This window comes from Silene latifolia, chromosome 2 (assembly GCF_048544455.1).
Source record: "Silene latifolia isolate original U9 population chromosome 2, ASM4854445v1, whole genome shotgun sequence".
NCBI classification, from domain to species: Eukaryota; Viridiplantae; Streptophyta; class Magnoliopsida; order Caryophyllales; family Caryophyllaceae; genus Silene; species Silene latifolia.
In genome coordinates this window covers 106,674,427-106,681,202 of record NC_133527.1, presented here as the reverse complement: position 1 = coordinate 106,681,202, position 6,776 = coordinate 106,674,427, and the positions used below count along the sequence as shown (strand labels likewise).

Genomic DNA, 6,776 nt, shown 5'->3' with positions numbered 1-6,776 from the left:
ACAACTTTTAATTACATTCGCCTCCTTGTGGTTCGACCCTGTTACCACTAGCCTAGGTTAGTTTTAATAGGAATTATAAATTTATTTTTGGTACTCACAACGGCGGGTATCAAATTTTGGCGCCGTTGCCGGGGAGGCAATTGTTCTAATTTTTAGTTGTTTTTATTTAGTCTTTCTTAGTTTAAGGGACGTTCGTTCATTAAACTTTTCTTATATTCTTTTTGTAGTTTCTTCTTATGCGCAGGTCACAGGGTGGTGAACTAGTACCATTCAATCTTGAGATTGAGAAATCCTTGCGTGAGTTGAGACGATCATCAAGGGTATTGTCGACAGAGGAAGAGCTGAGTAATCTGTCCAGTTACTACGAGAACGAACTGTTCGAAGAAGATCCACCTACACCTCCTGCTTCTAGTTCTTCAGCTGAGACAGTCACTTCTCCAGAAATTCTAGTCATGGCTGAAGAAGCAACTATAGCAAGTCATTCTGAGCCGACAGCCGCAAATCTATACAAGGGGTTCGAATTACCTAGAGCTGATAGGAAATTCGAACCGAAGCCTTCCTATATCAACTGGTTGAGAGAAACCAGTTCGAGGGTGCTGCAAATGAAGATGCAGCCAAGCATATGGAGATATTTATCGATTATTGATGCTCTATACCCCCGCCGACCGGTGTGACCCAGGACCAGATAAAGTAGACTATGTTTATATTCTCACTCTGTGACGCTGCAAGGGAGTGGTATAGAGATCTGGATCGAGCTGCTCATGGGATCACCGATTGGAATTCTTTGGCCTTGGCATTCTACAAGAAATACTTCTCTGCCTCGAAGACGAATGCCATTAGAGCTCAGATCACGAGCTTTAAACAGGGACCTGATGAGAACTTCCATGAAGCATAGGTCCGTTTCAAGAAGCTGGTGCAAACCATACCGCACCATGGGTTCGAAAAATGGAGTCTTTGCAATCAGTTCTATAACGGGCTGTATGACGATCAGAGGGCTATCTTGGATGCTGCAGCCAATGGCCGATTTGCTGAGAATATGGGAGAGACTAAGGGGTGGAAGATCATTGATGATTTAGCCACCCACAAAGCTGAATATGGGAATTGGAGAGGCAATAAGAGGTGGAGTGCTGAATCCCCTTCTGTAGCTGCATTAGAAGCTCTCACTGCGAGGTTTGACAAGTACGAGTTGGGAGGAGCTTCTAAAGGAGGGATGTATAATGTGAATGCTGTTTCAGACGGTCCTTTCGTCTGTAGAAGATGTGGAGCTGAGGGATATGTTGCAGAAAATTGTCCTAGTCCCTTCGAGTCTTGTGCTGCTTTTCAACATTACAGGCAGACAAACACGTACTATGAGCCGAATGTCCATCCCAACTTAAAGTGGAGTAGCCAGAATGTCCTGAATCCGACTCAACCTCCACAGCAGCAGCAGCAGCAGACTTATGTGCCTCCTCATAAGCAACAACAATATCAAAAACGTCCCTATGTGCAGCAGCAGCAAAATTCCCAAAATTCTGAGTTTGCTGAATTGAAGAATATATTGCAAAAGGAGTCCCAAGCTAGAGAGGTCGGGATGAAACTACTAGAGAGCCAAATTGCCCAATTGGCTAGCAAGAATACCACTCGAGCTCCGGGACACTTACCGACTCAGACGGACCAAAAGGAGACCCTTAATGCCATCATTTTGAGGAGCGGATCCACCCTGGAGGGGCCTGCTATGGTCGAGGACAATGCTGAAAAAGATGGGGTGAAGCCGAGTCAAAACAAAGCTGGAATGAACAAAGGAAAGAAAAAGGCGTCTACCAGTTATATCAGTCGATCGACTGACATACCCGGTCGATCGACTGAAGTGCGACAAATAGAAGCTTCTGGTCCTGTTCAAGTCAGTCGATCGACTGACCTCACTGGTCGATCGACTGAGATCGCTGCTGATAGTGAGCCTTTTCGTCCTCCGATGCCCGATAACTTGAGGGATCACTTATTTCGGGTACGACGACAGGTCCGAAAATATTAGGGCAAGACCAAGTCTTTGAAGGGTCGATCCGGTTCAAGTTCGACCCAATGTCGATCAATGGTTCATATTTGAGACGGTCTGAAGAGGGGTCAAGCTTCAACAAGGAGAAGGTGGTGGACTTTCAGCCTAAGTCCACGGATGGCGGCATGCGAGATTTAGAGGAGAGGGCTAAGTTACTTCTTATAGCCCCATATCTAGAGAGATTAGTGCCGACAAAGGAACATGTATCTTTTAATAAATTTGAAAAAGTTATTTGTAGCTTGAATGTACAAGTTCCTTTTCTCGAGTTGGTAAACCAAGTGCCCGCTTATACTAAATTCATGAAACAACTTTTATCTAAAAAGCGGTCACTTGAAACTGTGCATATTGTCGCACTTACTAAAGAGTCATGTTCTTATCTGACCCACACTGCACCTCAAAAAATAGAAGACCCAGGTAGCTTTTCCGTTCCCTGTAGCATTGGTACCTTTTCTATTGAGAAGGTATTATGTGACTTAGGAGCCAGTATAAGTGTAATTCCCTTGAGTCTTGCTAGAAAGATTAAATTAACTAGGTTCACGGTGGATGACATGACGATCTGAGATGTCAATCGACCGATCTGCGGTCCAGCCTATAGGAGTCTTAGAAGACATTCCAGTGCAAATAGGAAAGTTCTTTTTCCCTGTAGACTTCGTTGTACTTGATATGCCTGAGGATGCCCATATTCCTATCATATTGGGTAGACCATTTCGCACACCTTCTTTGGTGCGATCATAGATGTAGGTTCGGGAACCTTGACCTTTAAAGTGGGGAAGCATTCCATTGTTTTTGCCCAACCTGCTAAGAAGAAAGACCCCATGTGGCCAGTGACTTGTAATACGGTTTCTGAAAAGAAATCCTACTTTGTGCTTTCTGACATGCCTATCTCTACTCCTATTTCTGTCATAACCCCTCCGCCCCAGATTGGGAACAAATTAGAGGAAGATTTGTCTATTTCTGATATTGCAGGAGCTGGTTTGGGGAAGGAAGAGCCGCAAGTCACTCCAGCTGTGAAGGAGCCCATCATTTCACGAGGCAGTCTTGGTTGCCTTAGCTATGGCACTGATGAGGAAGTTGATGACGAGACGGTCAAAGTGAGAGAGTCCGATTTGGATTCTGACGAGTCCGAAGAGATCATTGACTGGAGAGATATAGAAGCTGTTGACCCGTTGAGTTCGGCGGATGTTGAAGCTAAGAAGGGTGCAGCTGAGAAGATAAGCACTGTTGAGGCTACCTCATGTAGCCAGAAGCCGACCAAGTGGGCCATACCGTGGTCGTTCTTGATCAACTATTAGTTGATCACCTGCTTTACAAACATTTTATTGTTTTAGACTGTCTTTTTATTGCTTTTGTGTGCGCGAGACTTCGCATTTATTTTCGTTTCTTAGGATTTTTAAGTACTTTAGACTTCACTTTGGGTTTGCGCAATTTTGGGCGCGTATTATTGTGCACTTGCAGGTTTTTAGACCTCATTAGCTCAAGTTATTGAGCAAATACGAAGAAATCTGAAGTTACAGCAGTATTTCCAGTCGATCGACTGGTCTGTGTGGTCGATCGACTGGGCTGCAGTTCCCAGGAGATACTGTTCCTTTCGCCTTGGTCGATCGACTGAGTGATATGGTCGATCGACCGCCCTGCACTGCTGTACTTGTTCACGACCTCTCCCCTGCTGTGTTTGGTCGATTTGCGGAATTGAGGGAGTTTTCTACTCCATCTTTATCTTCCGTCATATTATTTATTTCTTCTATTTTTCTCAATTATGCACAAAATATCGCTTCTTTATTGCTTTCTCGGTTTTAAGCGTGGTATTTGTTTGTCTTTCAGGTACTTATTAGTAGCACTGGTGGCTACTGAAACCTCCTAGCTCACGCTGGTTTGGAGAGGTTTCCTTTGTTGCGCTTAAAGTCTTGTGAGTTTCTAAGCCTTACTTCATGTCCTTTACTTAATTTTCTCTCAAGTTCCCGTTTTCCTTTTCTTTATAACATGATTCTGCACAATGGGGACATTAAGCGATTTGGTTTGGGGAAGGGTTTTGCGTCGCATATCATTTGCTTGCATTCACGTTTACATTTTGTTTTGCATTGTTTATTTCATTTCTCATATATATAAAATATCAAAAAAATTGAAAAATTTCAAAAATTTAATTAAAAAATGCACGTTTATTTTAGCATATAGGTCGAGTCGGAATGGTATTTTTTCAATGATGACATTGCATTTGCAGTTGTTTATGCCTAAGCCTTGCTAATTGACATGTTATTAGTAGAATCGTATAAGTGAATAGTCTACGAGTTTTCGTTACATTTCTTGCTGAACTTGAGACTTGACTTAGAATTTTGGCAAACTACATCATATTTCTGAGATTTAGAGCCTACAACTGGTGACATCTATGACCAGTTTATTTAGGATGTGAGTAGTTACTCCTTATAAGACATGTTACATCAATATGCATAAATATGAACTTAATCTGCTTAATACCTGTATGTATTCGGTTTGTGGTTTGTTGACACATGTGGTAGAGGTTTCCCTTTATTCGTTTTGCCCATAAGCTCCACACTGCCAAAAGTAGCTTTTTTGTCCCATTACTACATCCTACTTTTAGCTTGTCCTTTGTCAAGCTAGTAGTCTATGTTGTTGGGATTGTTTCTTCGTTTTTGGTGGTATTTGCTCGATTGAGACGTTGTTGGGAAAAAGGAAAGAAAGAAAGCAATAGAAATGAAAAAAAAAATGATTCGAAAAAGGAGAAAAACAAGTTTTGTACTGTAGAAGGCAGTCGATCGACTGACCTCATTGGTCGATCGACTGCATTCCGAGAAAGGAGAAAAAAATCAATTCGCAGAATTCAAGCCTTTATCTTATGGCGATTTTTGCTCCCATGTTGCATTAGTATCTTATGGGGAGTTGGTTGATTACTGTTGTATTGGAGATTGTGAGTTTTGTGCTTGCTATAGCACCGTTTCAATTGATTTTGAGGAAGAAGAAGAATGTTGTCATTTGCCTTTGTTAGGTACTAGCTTGATCACCTGTACCTCCACTTTTCCATAAATGTTTTGCCTCTTCTTACCCATACCTCACATATCCCATATATACCTCGGCATGTGTCATGATCATTTGTTGGTTGGAATGCATATGTACGGTCATAGAGATTACTTTCATATTATACTGCAGGCATGTTCTTATAGGTCGTAGTTAGGTGAGAGTCATTACAATATGAATTCTTTCTATCCTCTTATATTTTCACCTGTGCTTATGAGTGATTTGAGCGACCCGTGAGAGTCCGATTTGATGAGTCTCTATAGTTGACGGTTCAGCAGTTCTTAACGACTTTATAATTTGTTTGTATGATTCATAATTGCTAATTGATTGTTGGTTATTGCATTAAAATGGTTTAGGCCTTAAAGTTTGCAATTCTCTCTGAGATCGAACTCGTTCCATTAGGTCATTAGATCGAGTCTAGTTCTTGCTTGGGGACAAGCAAGGGTTTGGTTTGGGGAAGTTTGATGCGTGTCTTTTATATGATGTTTTACGTCCTGTTTTACAGGCATTTCAGAGCTCATTTGTGTAGTTTAAGCTACCATTTCCCCTATTTCCGTCTACTTTCGTGTTTTTGTACATTATTGCAGAAATGTGAAGAATTCAGCGGAAATCGAGCTAAATCCGTCCCCGAGTACCTTGCTTTGCATTTGACGTGAAGAATTCACTTAAGGAACGAGCTTGGTGCGCATTCCAAGGCCCAAAAGACAAATCCACGAGAAGTTAAAACCAGATTACCAGCTAAAGCAGTCGATCGACTGACCTCCTTAGTCGATCGACCAACCCACGGGATCCAGAAGCTACTGTTCAGCTCAGAGCAGTCGATCGACCGGTTACCTCAGTCGATCGACCAAGCCGCTACTTCAGACGAGAATTAAAAGATCGAGATTTATCAAGCCCATGAGTTATTAGGTTTAGGAATAATAGCTGCGTACTTTTCTTATATAACGTAGCATGAGTTTTCAGAATATCTATCTAGTTTTTACCTCGTTTTACATTCAGTTTTAGTTTATCAAATAATTAGGGTTCGGGATATTATTTGGCATTGGATTTTCGTTGTGCTTTCAATCATTCCGTTACAATCCTTCTGCAATTTCGGTATTCCCTTACTCTTATTTCAGTTCATCTTTATTGCGTTGATAGTATAAAAATTGCTAGTTAGTTTCCCGAAACCGTAATCGTCGTTTTATGTTAATCGTTTGCTCTTTTATTTCAAGCATGAATTCTTCTGTTTATTTAGTTAATTTCATTGTTGTTATCATCCCTAGTATAAGTAGCTAATTTAATCGTGCTAGGATGTAGGGGAACTATAGATTAGGCGGCATAGAATAAACACGACTTGATTCGCGTGTTGGTCGATCGACCGCCATACCTGGTCGATCGACTGACCACGTGAGGTTTTACCTTCGTTTTAATTGTTTTAATTCTTTATTCGACGAATCGAGTGCACACGACTAGTTGAATGTTTAGGATATGACTGACCCATTAGATCGACAGATAGGGACAATTGATTGACCACCAATTAAAATGACAAAACTATGCTGAGATCGAAAGATAGGTAAAGTTTAGATTATTAGTCACTTTTCAGGACGAGAGTCAGTATTAGTGATATTAGGGACTTATAGCGAGATCGAAAGATGCTATCTGTTAAGTGTGGACCGAGAGGACCTCTTGTTTCCCGCCGACACTATAGTAAACCGACCATCCTAGTACCCTT

General features: G+C 41.5%; 1 non-coding gene across 1 annotated transcript; it reads right to left on the bottom strand.

Annotated features, from left to right (window-relative positions):
• Positions 1 to 832: 832 nt before the first annotated feature.
• On the bottom strand, positions 833 to 939 carry LOC141644999 (small nucleolar RNA R71). Its single transcript, XR_012544597.1, has one exon. It is a non-coding gene; the product is annotated as a small nucleolar RNA R71 (small nucleolar RNA).
• Between the last annotated feature and the right edge of the window lie 5,837 nt (positions 940 to 6,776).